At 45.0% G+C, this 14,026-nt stretch overlaps 1 long non-coding RNA gene across 1 annotated transcript; it reads right to left on the bottom strand.

The window, feature by feature from the left end:
* Positions 1-2,330: 2,330 nt before the first annotated feature.
* On the bottom strand, positions 2,331-4,624 carry LOC309339663. Its single transcript, XR_014155514.1, has 3 exons — positions 3,437-4,624; positions 2,797-3,404; positions 2,331-2,582 (listed from the first exon to the last, which is right to left on the bottom strand). It is a non-coding gene; the product is annotated as an uncharacterized lncRNA (long non-coding RNA).
* Between the last annotated feature and the right edge of the window lie 9,402 nt (positions 4,625-14,026).

The raw sequence follows: 14,026 nt of genomic DNA, 5'->3' as shown, positions 1-14,026 counted from the left end.
CAGAAGTAATTCTCATTGAATTCATTGGGGCTTGCTCCCTAGTAAGTGTGCTTGTGATTGCATTTACTCAGGAGTAAGTTTTGCTGAACTGGGAGGTACTTCTGGGTAGACATGTGTAGGATTACACTGTTAGAGTTGCCTGTGAAAAGACCTAACTTTGAGAGTCCTTCCTGAAAACCTTGAACAGTAGATTCAGCTGATACTTAAAAAGATGTACTGCTAACTTTATCAGCAGCCCAGTGCTGCTCCTCCCAGCACAGAGAGACATTTTTTAAAATTAAGGGCATATCTAAATAAATTGTGGCACAGTGCTTAAACTATTAGATGGACACTCCACTCAGATCAATCTGTAAGGCGTTTGGGGGTGGGGAAGGTGTGAACAGAAATGGCAAAATGCTCATGTGCCAATTCCAATATTAATTTTAGTGATCTGAATTAAAGTGGAAGGCAAGTGGAGTGAAATACAGATACAGTGAAGCCCTATGCATGTCCAAAGTCCTAAATCCTAAAAAAAGCTCAACAACTTTGGGGTAAAATCATAAAAAAGCTCAATCACTCCAATCCTAAAAAACAACTTTGGTTGGCCCTCATGCATGTTCACTTCATCAAATCTGGCCCTCTTTGAAAAAAGTTTGGGCACCCCTGCCCTAGAACAATAAAAGAATGAAGTAAATATGCTCATTCTTACTTCCACCCTGGGATTTGGACTTTGCAGGTGGGACGTCTGTGCATGGCATTGCATTAGCCTCAGGTGTTAGTCCTTGCATAAGTAGACTGAGGCGACAATTCCAATCCTCTTTAACCTGGGAGCAAACTCCATCAAATTCAACACAAGTTACTTATGAGCATATACAGTTAGGGTTACATTGTGAGGCTGCACTCCTACACACTTAACTGGGAGTAAGTCCCTTGAAGGTCAAATGGTGCTTACTTCTGAGTAGATATACATAGGACTCCACTGTTTGGCTGCAATTCCAAAGCACCTATTTAGGAATAAGTCCCACTGAATGCAGCGATTAAAAAGGAATCACTGCAGCAAAGTGATGGTAGCATTCCTCCAAGTTTTGTATGGACACTATATATTAATTTATATGCCCAAGGTATTTAGATCAGGCATAGGCAAACTTGGCCCTCCAGATGTTTTGGGACTACAACTCCCATCATCCCTGACCACTGGTCCTGTTAGCTAGGGATGATGGGAGTTGTAGCCCCAAAACATCTGGAGGGCCGAGTTTGCCTGTGCCTGATTTAGATCTTTGTAAGACAAAAATGCTCCATATTCTGAAGTGCCCCCATTGCAAAATGGAAACCCTGTTAAGTCTCATCAATTGTATTTGTACCTGGTGGCCCCCTCCTTTTGTTCCTTAACTATAGATGCGGCACCCAAGAAATGATGGCGCATGAGGCAGGAGAAACAGATCAAAAAGGGGCCTGGTGCAACCCCCACCATTTTAGCTTCTTGCTTGTTGGTCTGTGTTCAGAAGAGTAGGCTGGCTATAGCAGCCTCACTAGCCTTTGAGCGCATGCTCTGTGGGCTCCCTGTGACAGCTGCCGGGATCTTCTTTCTTTCCTGGAGCTCTGGTTAGCGTCAGTTAGGAAAGCTTTTGGTAAACAATTGACTAATTGATCGCTCAGCTTTCACATAGCTACCGCCGTACTGCGCCCACATCTGTGTACCGTTCCTGTCATCCTCATGCCATAACATTGGAGAAATGATGGCTGTTTCTTGGAGATTCTTCTGTAGGCCTCGTTGCCAAGACCAAAGCTGTAATGGTTTGTTATTATGACCTTTTGTTATTCCATTAGGGCTCAATTGCTCGGAGAAGAAGGGAAAAAAGACGTGTGCATACTTTAGGAAAGTTTTCACCCTTTCCATTGACCTGACATCACAGTTTATACTAGAAAATGTATTAATGACAAAGTAGTGTTTTCATGTCAGGAGGACCAACTTTAACAGCTATAATCTGCCCTTAGTCATCATAAATATAAATGTATTGGTAAAACAGATCTTGTTAATGCAGCCAAGATAAATGCTAGGCTATATTTCAAACCAATTGAAGCGCACAGAAAGAGAGGCTGTGTGTTTGTGTGTGTGTGTGTGTGTGTGTGTGTGTGTGAGAGAGAGAGAGAGAGAGAATGTGTGAGTCAGCTGAAAAACACACTATTGTCAAATGGCTGTTAACATGATTCCGCCTTTGCTTGTTTTTCTTTTTGTAGAGCAGTAATTATCTACTTGAGGCCTTTGGATTTCTGGAAGGAGAACACAAATCTTTAAGCTAAGGAAAAGACAGTGGTGGTCTTTTCCTTAGCTTAAAGATTTGTGTTTCAGACTTGATGGAATAGTGGCTGTTGATAGTCCTGCAAGATGCTTCCATGGGGGTGAAATATTAAGTGCTTCAGCAAAAGCTCCACATTAGATTATTTCCCCTCAGTTAAGGGTTTTCAGTTTGGTGGCCACATTCTAGCTCAGTTGGTTAAGGTGTGGTGCTGATAACACCAAGGTTGCAGGTTTGATCCCCATATGGGACAGCTGAATATTCCTGCCTTGCTGGGGGTTGGACTAGGGCCCCTTCAAGTGGCGCCTGCCCTGTGGAATGCCCTCCCATCAGATGTCAAAGCGATAAATAACTACCTGACATTCAGAAGACATCTTAAGGCAGCCCTGTTCAGGGAAGTTTTTAATCTGTGATATTTTAGTGTATTTTTGGTTTTTATGGAAGCCGCCCAGAGTGGCTGGGGAAAGCCAGCCAGATGGGCGGGGTACAAATAATAAATTATTATTATTATTATTATTACAAGTCTATGATAATTTCCCATGGACAACCTTCCAGGGGTCACATAGCCCTGGTTGGTGTTGCAAAAGTGGGTGTGGCTAGACACAAGCCACTCTCCTTCAAGGCAAGCAAGAGGTATTAGCATAGCTCAAGGACACATTCCATCCAGGTAGAGGCAGGTGCAGTGCAGAGCCAATGAGGGTGTGTCATCTGAGGTGGATAGTCTTGGCAGAGCCCTCTGGGTCAGATAGGGCTGGTGCGCCACATTTGGACCCTGTGCCTGATGTTCTCCATGTGGCCCCTAAGCAGTGTCTCTTTCTTGCTCTGCTCAGTTTAGAGGGGCTCTACCTGTAGTGTTGCCTCAATTTGCCTGCTGAAAGTGAGTAGAGTGATTCCATCCCTATCTAGAACATGAGGTCATTCAATGTCGCTGACTGGCATACAATTCAGGACATGCAAGATAAAGTATTTCAGAGAGTGCATAGTTAAGCAGTGGAATTCCAATCTCCAAATTGTGGTCAGGGCCATCAACTTACACGGCTTTAAAAGGAGATTAGGCAAATTCATTGAGAATAAGGCTATCAGTGGCTATTAGACACGATTGGTATATATTGCTTTTAGGGTTAGGGACTTAAGTAACTGTAGTTACTTAAGTCCCTAACCAGTCTGCATCTGCTGGGCATCACAGGTGGAGAGAAGGCTGTTGTAGTCATGTCCGACTTGTGGTCTTCCTATAAACACCTGGTTGGCCACTATGGTGGACAAGGATGCTAGATTAGATCTACCTTTGGTCTCACATTCAGCTGGACTCTTCTTATTTTTTTAAGTAGGTGCAACTTGAGTGTATATGTCTGATGTCTGGAACACAATTTTTCTTCCTGAAGCTAAATAGTCCTTAATATATATTTACAACCCTACAACAAAAAGCAAGTTGAAAGCCTAAAGAGTTACCTCTCCACTTTGCATAACAGAAAATCAACTACTTTTTAAAAAATGTAAATACATAAAAACATTTACAAAAAAGTATACTTCAGATGCATAAAATTACGTGCTCCTATATACTGAATGGGGTGCGGGTGGCGCTGTGGGTTAAACCACAGAGCCTAGGACTTGCCGATCAGAAGGTCAGTGGTTCGAATCCCCACAACAGGGTGAGCTCCCGTTGCTCGGTCCCTGCTCCTGCCAACCTAGCAGTTCGAAAGCATGTCAAAGTGCAAGTAGATAAATAGGTAAATGATAAATGGTCACTTTCAGCAGCAGGTAAGCAAAAATGCATCCAAAACCAAAAGTCCTGTTGGGATGCATTTCGGTTTGCCTGCTGATGAAACTGTGTGTGTGTGATGATTGATAATATTGTCAAATATCTGTTTTAGACCTCTAAGTAGTAGCAGTTGCCAGGACATTGTCCTGTTCACCTCTGTATAGTTCCATCCTTATTTCAGACGTTGGGGTAGATTGCAATGTTAAGCTGGTGATGTTTTGAGGTTTAGCTGGTGAGTTATTGCGATGTTGAAAACCAGATATCACCTAGCTTTTACACACATTGTGATTCTCAGTATATTGCCAGCTCAAATATTATGAAACAATTATCATGATGCAGATTTCAAACCAGTGTTGGACGATACATTGATATATCGCCCAGCCCTAGTGTCCACTTCCCAGAGAGGTGAATGATTTCGGGGGGTGGGTGTGGGTGAAGCTTCTCTGATTTTGGCTTCCTTTGGGAGGAAAGATCATTGAGAACTTACAACACTTTTCCAGTATTTGCTTTATTAACAAATACACAAGTTGAGCATAGGAGGAGACAGCTAGCATAGCACTCCTAAAACCATCAAATTCATTGCCATACCTCAGATGCCATTTCTTGAGCAGTTCCCAGATCTGCTTGCATTCTGTGTCTTTCGGTCATTTCTCTGTTGCAAAGCACCCCATTTTTCTTATGTTCCTTTTCAACACACATACCATACTTTAACAATGAGTTTCCATAGACAGATATTCCTTGAACATCCTGGGTCATTACCATGCATTTTGCCCGTCAAAAGTTATGGCCAACATGGCTGGCAATGCTTATTCCTGGTCAACATTTATAGCACTTTGTTATATAGCAGACCTGCAGTTTCAGTGGACCTCCCATTGTGGGAGATAGATGGGAAAGTGTGGGTGGCATTCAATGCTAGAACTATTCTGGGCAGACCCATGGAAGTTAAGAGATATGGGTAACTTATGCCCATTAATTTTAGTAGGGTTACTCTGAGCAGGACAGGGTTGAATGCAACACTACATCTTTTATGCACTGATGCTTCATCACATAGCAGGAGAGCAAAGGCCATGGCCCTGTTCAACCCTCTCAAATGCTTTATCAATATGAGGAGTACACATGTGGTTTTTGTGGGGCAGTTCTTCGTCATTACCCTTCCATATCAAATGTAGCCTATTCAGGCCAGCACCAGCAGCCACCAGGAATGCGCTGTTCTGGTGCAAATACCCCCCTCTCTCTGTGTGTGGTAAAATATAAAGTGGGTGACTGGCTCAAGGTTATTGTATAATTGCCAAGGCCAGCCTTCATCTGGTGTCAGTTTCAAGCAGTCTTCATATGGTTAAAGAAAGCGTGTCGATGAGCCCTAAGCAAGCCTTCAGGTCTCTCTGAGATCAGCTCATTTCTGTTTCTGGGGAAGGGGGAAGCATAGTGTAATGTGATGGAGCACATAAGGGAAAAAATTACACATGTGCCCTTTGTTCAATGGGAATGACAAAGGACATATTTAGAGGCTCAGCTTTTAGACCTTAATCCCTTTGGAAAACAATATGCCTCTCAGGAATCCTGGAAGTAGAATAATGGTACTCTGTGTTGTTTAACTGCTCAATTATTTAACTACAGTTACTTAAGTCTCTGGAGGGAAGGATGTAATAAATCTTTAAGTATTTGTTCTGGTTTATGGCTGAAGGGAAACTGTATAGCTCTAAATCAGACGGTGTAAACATTTACAATGGCATATTTTTCCTACATGGGGGCATCTTGGCATAACATTTGGGAAGACGTGCTTCCAGGTTCTTAAACTTTGCATCCATTTCTCACATGACACTTGGAAGGTAATAGGTGTGCATGGATGTCATCTTCAGATTGCTGAACTTTTTGTGGAGCCAGAATAATAGCTACGTCTGCTTCCAAGAGAAGATGCGTAGAGTCAGCCAAAACTCTGGGGCTGCATCTGGAAGTCTGAATTCAGAAGACACGTGCAAGCTGAAATCCATGAAAAATTAAGGCATTGGGTAGAGAACCTTAAATCCAAGGGCCATACATGATCTTCCAAGTCTCTCTATCTGGGATTTGGAGCTCTGGCCAGACCAGGGCCCCCCAGCCCCCCCACCCTCCTCTAGTGATTTTACCTGGCCATAATGTGTCTTTAGTTTTGCCCCCATTATCACCTCAGTTGAGTTCTACAAGGACAACACTAAGACTGAGCAGGAGGAAGCCGACAGGCAGCAGTGCTATCTCTGAATGGGAGGTAAGTAAGAGGCGGGGGGGTGTTGGGGGCTGATCGTCGAGGTCAGATGGAAATTGGGCAGACAGTGTCCCATTTGCTTTAATGGACCTTCCTCCACCAGCTGCAGGCAACCTTAGGGGTACAGGTCACCCACCTGCGCATTAAGGTATCGCTGTGAATTCTGGCTCTTCTCACAACACACCACTTGCCATGACAAGCATATTATTTGCATACATTTATGATTTCAACTGAATTGTCACAGGCTCTCCTTTTCACTGAGCTCCAAGAAAGTTAGCAGGGAGAAAGAGCAGAGAGTTTAGGGTTGCGTTTTTGCGGAAAGGTGGCAGTGTGTAGAAGTCAACAAGCTGGGGAGAGGTTCAGAGCTATGTTTTGGAGTTTGTTTGATTTCTGTTTGAATCCTAGGCTGTGGCTATGGGAGAAACAATAACCCCTTGGGGTTTTGATGCTGTCAGCCCCCTCCATTGTAGGCTCAGTTTGTATATATGTGTAAATAAACCACATATCATAAAGGCACCACGGCCTTCATTGTGCCTCATTTCCTGAGCTTCTGGAATCTTGCTCCACTCAAAGACTGGGGTTGTTTGTAACAGTGGATGAAAGTACTGAAATACAATCTATGTTCTCATCTATCTTGAATAATGCCTGAGCATTAAACTGATGCAACAAACAAGGAATAGATTTATATTAGAGAGCAAACGTGTTTTGACCCCTGAGGGGTCTTCCTCAGAAGTCAAGGAATCTGTTAACACTGTGGTCTCTGTAGTTGATAAAGTGAGCTGACCAGATACGTATACATAAGGTTCCTTTGCACACCTGGTGTTGTGGTGAATGCGAAGATATATCTTGCTGCTATGAAAAGGTGGCACATTTCTGCTTGTGCCCAATCCTGTGTGTTTTAAGGCATCCTTCAGATCTCTGATTATGAATGTCAACTGCACACATAAGCTATCACAGGACGTGTGTTTGTGTGTGTGTGTGTGTCCTTAATTCAAGTTACAGTGTTTTCCTCTTATTGAAATGTAGAGGGCAGTCAAGCTCAGCAGAATTGCACAAAGTAAAGCAAAGAAAGAAAAATAAATAAAATTGCACATTTCAAACAAAGCTTTCTTGGGAGACAAGTTTATAGCAGGTCAGGCCCATCTTCTCACACTAGAGGCTGTTGAAGGGGTTCACCAGGCACGGAAATATTTTCCCCCTCTTGCTCACAGATTTATAGCCCTGGGGTGCTGCTGCATCACCTAGGCTGGTGCCTGGACCTCCAGGTATCAAGGGTTGCTAGGATCCCTTTTCACAAACTCCATTTGGGGAAAGACTTCAGCCCATCTGCTGAATATTGTCCTGTTTCACACCTCTTAATATGAAATTATTCTCTTTGGGAATACAGCTCTTTCCATGCAGACCACTGCATAGATATGGACTTAGAATCATAGAATCATAGAATCATAGAATCATAGAGTTGGAAGAGACCACAAGGGCCATCGAGTCCAACCCCCTGCCAAGCAGGAAACACCATCAGAGCACTCCTGACATATGGTTGTCAAGCCTCTGCTTAAAGACCTCCAAAGAAGGAGACTCCACCACACTCCTTGGCAGCAAATTCCACTGTCGAACAGCTCTTACTGTCAGGAAGTTCTTCCTAATGTTTAGGTGGAATCTTCTTTCTTGTAGTTTGGAACCATTGCTCCGTGTCCGCTTCTCTGGAGCAGCAGAAAACAACCTTTCTCCCTCCTCTATGTGACATCCTTTTATATATTTGAACATGGCTATCATATCACCCCTTAACCTCCTCTTCTCCAGGCTAAACATGCCCAGCTCCCTTAGTCGTTCCTCATAAGGCATCGTTTCCAGGCCTTTGACCATTTTGGTTGCCCTCCTCTGGACACCTTCCAGTTTGTCAGTGTCCTTCTTGAACTGTGGTGCCCAGAACTGGACACAGTAGTCCAGGTGAGGTCTGACCAGAGCAGAATACAGTGGCACTATTACTTCCCTTGATCTAGATGCAATACTCCTATTGATGCAGCCCAGAATTGCATTGGCTTTTTTAGCTGCCGCGTCACACTGTTGGCTCATGTCAAGTTTGTGGTCAACCAAGACTCCTAGATCCTTTTCACATGTACTGCTCTCAAGCCAGGTGTCACCCATCTTGTATTTGTGCCTCTCATTTTTTTTGCCCAAGTGCAATACTTTACATTTCTCCCTATTAAAATTCATCTTGTTTGTTTTGGCCCAGTTCTCTAATCTGTCAAGGTCGTTTTGAAGTGTGATCCTGTCCTCTGATGCAGAACAATAGCAATCTGCCATGGGAATGAAGGAGACAGCATGATTCTGTACCTATTACTTGATCATGCCCCATTGGGTTGCATCCAATGAAGACATTATGCAAACGAAATGAGTTCTACCCATGGACAGCAGTGTAGTGATTACTTCAGAAGGTAAATGGCTTTTCTGTGCGCCCTGGCACTCGTCACGGTGTCCCGTTGTGCCAAAAGTCGTTTAGTCATACTGAATACATGATCCGGAAAGCTGTCTGCAGACCAACGCCAGCTCCCTTGGTCTGAGGTGAGTTGAGCACTGCACCCCATACATAGTTAAGTTTGACTGGACTTAACTGTCCAGGGGCCTTTTACCTTTACCTTTTTACCGATTAATTCAGTAGTGCAGGGTCCCCTCACAATAGCCACAGCCACATTCTTTCCCAACCACAGCACCTCACAGCCATGCCCCTTCTAAGATTATACAACCTCCTAAAGTTATGCAATAACCATCTAATTATACAATATTAATACTTAAATATGCTGTTTAGTGATAAATGAAGATCAGCTAGATCTTCTATTTTCTTTGTACGTACATGGCTATATGATTTGGAGTGCTCCAATATCTTCTTTGGGCATGACTTAAGTTGTGCTTTCCTTGAAGTTCCATTGCATATAACAGAACTTGCACACCTTTCTTTTGAAACGGAAGTGCCTTGTGGTTTCAGTATTCCTAAATGCTTAGCTTTAAAGCAAGCCGAACAACAACTCCTCACGGTTTTTCCTGCATGCCTTCTTCTCCAGAGTGACCCTAGGAGCCAATCCTCAGTGGCTGACGAGCCTCCTTTCACTCTGATTGGCTCCAGTCAGCACAAAAGGTGAGGAGATTTGTTCTCAGTGGCTCAAAAAACTCCTCCCCTTTAATGCTGATTGGGCAACTTTAGGACACCGGGGGGGGGGGGGTAGCAAGACTGGCTGCAGAAAGAGCAACAGGTCTTTAACACATATACACACATCCCAGTGACCCCAGATAACTACACCTCTGCTCATGCAGTGGAACTTTCCCTCCTTCTCCCTGTGGCCTGCACCCCTGCATCTGCTATGGAGATTCAGGGGACCCCTCAGAACAGATATGGAGAGGAGGTGCACAGGAGGAGGAGGGGGAGTTCCATCATAGGAGCAGAATCCGCTGAGTTCAGTGACCCTTACTCCCAGCTCAGTGTGTAAAGGGGATTCACTGCAGCTCAGAGAGCCAGTGTGGTGTAGTGGTTAGGAGCGGTGGACTCGTAATCTGGTGAACCGGGTTCGCTTCCCCACTCCTCCACATGCAGCTGCTGGGTGACCTTGGGCCAGTCACACTTCTCTGAAGTCTCTCAGCCCCACTCACCTCACAGAGTGTTTGTTGTGGGGGAGGAAGGGAAAGGAGAATGTTAGCCGCTTTGAGACTCCTTCGGGTAGTGATAAAGCGGGATATCAAATCCAAACTACCCCTCCTCCTCCTCCTCCTCCTCCTCTTCTTCTTTTTCTTCTTCTCAGTGGTAGAGGACGGACTCTGCCTGCAAAGGGTCCTGGTTCAATCCCTGGTATCTCTAGGCAGGGCTGGGGAAGATGGGTGCTCATTCCAGCCTTACCATTAGGCAGAGAGAAGTGGCTGCCTGAGGCCAGGGCATTTAATTTGGCAGGTCTGGCCTGAGAGAGCCAGAGATGACAAAATGGCGTAGGGACTTCTTGCTTCAGGATACCAAAGGCCTGAACCCTTTATTCAGATAGAATGTTCTGCAGGGAACTTTCCTTACAGGGATGCAGCTTATAAAACTGGACGTTGCGAAAGCTTTTGACAGCTTGGACAGCTATAACTGCTCCCCAGGCATCTTTATAATCTGATTTAGAAATTGCTCCCAGCTGTTGCAAATGTATTAATCGGTGTGATAATTTTGTTTTGTTGCCTGTTCTAATCGTGGGAGATCCCAGTTTGTGAACATCTGGACTGAAGAAATAACCAGGGCAACAAAATTAAAAGGTGGGGGGGGGGAGAGGAGGAGAATGCATTATGGCTGACACGTCAGGGGCACAGCTCTCTGCAAGCCAACAGGCATTGAGCAAAAAGGCATGCAGCAGCCTTTTCCTTTCCAGTTGGGCTGCAGGAGGCCTGCAGTTTGCCCATTCTATTGGAACCCATTTGGCATTATGGTCAGATATTAACATTCTACACCTGTGATCCCTGCTGGTCCTGATTCCTGCCTGGCTGGAGGTAAGGAATCCTTAATCCTGCCTGTGGTATTGGATGACACAGTGATGAAATTCTTAATAAAAGACACATGAGAACTGCAACAAAATGTTGCAGAATGTGGATTGCTCCTGTTCTGTGATCCAGCCAGCCAGCCAGCCAGCCATGACTTATTTAATGATACTCCATTTTCCCTCCCTGTCTGGTTTTCTGTTTCCCTCTCTCTGTCAGCATTCTATGGCCACTGATCATTCAGTTGTTTTTGAGGTCCCCACCCACCAGTTTCTATCAGAGCAACAAATTCTAGCCCCCATGCATTGGTCTTGTTCTACATTTGCTTTTCCAGCTCTTTTAAGGGTATCATTAAGGCTATGAGTCTTCTAAAATCCTATGCAATACAGAATTTTGACATGGGCTGCAGATGTCAACCTTCTGTGAATTTCAGCTTACACTAAAATGTTGATGCTGTTGTTGTTCTCAGACTTATGGCTCCAAAAATATAGTCAATGAACAGTTATGTTTGCATAACAATGGTTGAGGATTACATGAAAAATTGTAGGTACCGCCAGCCTAGTTTAGTGATTAATGAGCTAACTATACATTATGTGCTAATGCATGTTAACAGTGCCTTTTAAAAAAGGCAAAGAAAAGCCAAGCCACTTTGAGAGGGGGATTTTAGACCAGGGAAGTAGAAGGAGCAAGTGGGAGATGGTATATAATCTACTGTTTGTGCCAAATTCACCCCCTTGATTTCACCATGGAATTCAAAACATGTGTTTGCAATTGTGCAGACAGAACATATTGGACTCTTCAAATCTTTTCTCCTGGGGCTGTCCTGAGCAAATTCACATTTTTAATAGTTATAAATATGCCTGTAAACATTCTTAAAAGAAATTGCCACAAATGCCACCTGAGACACGTTCACAGAGAGAACGTGTATTCCCATATATCTGGGGGAATCCACTAATACGACCTATATGCCAGTGCTCAAGAAGATCAGCTGCATATGTCCATTTACTTTGAAGTAAGCCCCATTTTATTCAGTGCGCCTTACTCCCAAGTATATAGGAAGACCCTTGAGATGTTGCTTTACATCAAGTCAAGCTCTTTGTCTATCCCAATATTACCTATTCCAGTAGGCTTTTAACTTTTTCAGACTCTCCTTTTTGCCCAACATGAATTTGGGGATCCATTTATTTTTTTTGGCCACATATTTGCATGGTGGTCTTGCTGCTCTTGCAACCCACCTTGGATCAAGCTGCCACCTGGTTGTGAGTCCTGACCCACCAGCTGAAGGGTCCACTTGTGGTGGCAGCAGCTCTCCAGGGAGTCAGATGAATGTTCTTCCTATAACCTGCTGCACAATCCTTTTAACCAAAGATGTCAGGGACTGAATGGTGGGGTGGCAACTTCTGCAGGCATAGAATGTACCTTACTAGTAAGGGCATTGTGCATTAGCAGTTTAAAACACAGCCAGATTGGTTCCCTTCCACTGCATTTCAAGCCATGTTTTACATTGTTCTGTGCACCATTACCTGGGTTATGGGGAGTGGGGGTGTGTGTGCTGTGGTCTAAACCACTGACCCTCTTGGGTTTGTTGATCAGAAGATCGGTGGTTTGAATCCCCACAATGGGGAGAGCTCCCATTGCTTTGTCCCTGCCTCTGCCAAGCTAGCAGTTCGAAAGCACGCCATTGCAAGTAGATTAACAGGTATCACTGTGGCAGGAAGGTAAACACTGTTTCCATGTGCTCTGGTTTCCATCACGGTGTCCCGTTGTGCCAGAAGCGGTTTAGTCATGCTGGCCACATGACCTGGAAAGTATGTCTGTGAACAAACATCAGCTCCCTCGGCCTGAAAAGTGAGATGAGTGCCGCAACCCCATAAGTCGCCTTTGACTAGACTTAACCGTCCAGAGGTCCTTTACCTTTTTTTTATCTTACCTGGGTTGTTTCCCTGCATCTGCAATTTCCCCAAACTCCTAGTCAACGAAGGCACCATCTGTGCATGTGCAATGGATGGCTTCCATTTTCAAAGGGGATGGAAGCTGCTTGAGGGAAAACATATCAAATGTGAGTATTTATCAGGAAATGAAAAGGTACATATGAATTGTGGCTAAAGGTCACATCCGCCCCTTACATATGAAGCACATGATGTCTCCCAAAGAATCCTGGGAACTGTAGTTTGTTAAGGGTGCTGGGAATCATGGCTCTGAGAGGGGTAAACAACAGTCCCCAGAATTCTTTGTGGGGGTAAGCCATGTGCTTTAAATGGTGACGGTCATGTGAACTTGGCTTCTAACACCGATGGTGGGAGAGCACTGGGGCTGGAGCAAATGGTCATGTGTACACAGTCTAAGTGATTCCCTTCACCAAGTATGCACAGGATCACAGCCCAAGTCACTTCTGAAGGTTCAAAAAGTTATAGCTAGGGGATATATACATGAAAACAAATACTTGTAACACAAAAAATGGGCCTTATCTGTGGTGGCTCCCTGTTTGTAGAATGCTCTCCCCAGGGATCTTGCCTGGTGCCTTCATTATATATCTTTAGGCACCAGGTGAAAATGTTCCTCTTCAACCAGGCCTTTGGTTGATTAACATTCTATGGTGGGTGTCAGAGCTGCCTGAGGTCCCAGCTCACAAAGGACCAACGCCAGTTCTTGTTATATACAAAAGTCTTTATTGAAGTTCAGTTTCCATTTCAAAGCCGCGGCGCACAGCTCTACGTCTTGAACTCTAGACCGCTGAAGCTCCGTCTGAATCTCCTCCCCCCAGACACCAGTTCAAGACTCTAGCCTTGCTCCACCTCTTCCTCTGCTCTTTCCTCCTCTGGGTCCGCTTGTCCGCTGGGGTCTTGCCCTTTCTGGACTCTTCTGACGCTGAGTCCCCTGATTCTTCCCCTGCCTCCGGCGGGCTTTAGGACCTGGTTCCCAATCCTGGCTTTCTGCTGTCCCGCGCGCCTGTACATTTGAACTTGGCGCGCGCGCCCAGCCGGCAACCTTTCTCCTGACCGTTACACTGCTCCTGTCACTGCTTCCCCCTTCGGGAGTGCTAGCTGGACTTGACTTCCCCTCCGTTCCCTCACTCTGCGATAGAGGCGTGGCCAGCCCTGACTCATCCTCTCTCCCTACTGGAGGAGACGCTGGCCCTGACACATGGGACTCTTCCCCCCCACTCCGCTCTGGTGGGGGAACTGGTCCTGATCTCCCGCTGCTGCTTTGGGAGTCCCCGCTGGCCCCTTGCTTCTGGTGTGTCCCCCCTGGGAC

This window comes from Podarcis erhardii, assembly GCF_964252035.2.
Source record: "Podarcis erhardii genome assembly, chromosome: 3".
In the NCBI taxonomy this organism is placed as follows: Eukaryota; Metazoa; Chordata; class Lepidosauria; order Squamata; family Lacertidae; genus Podarcis; species Podarcis erhardii.
This window is presented reverse-complemented; position numbering and strand designations above follow the sequence as displayed.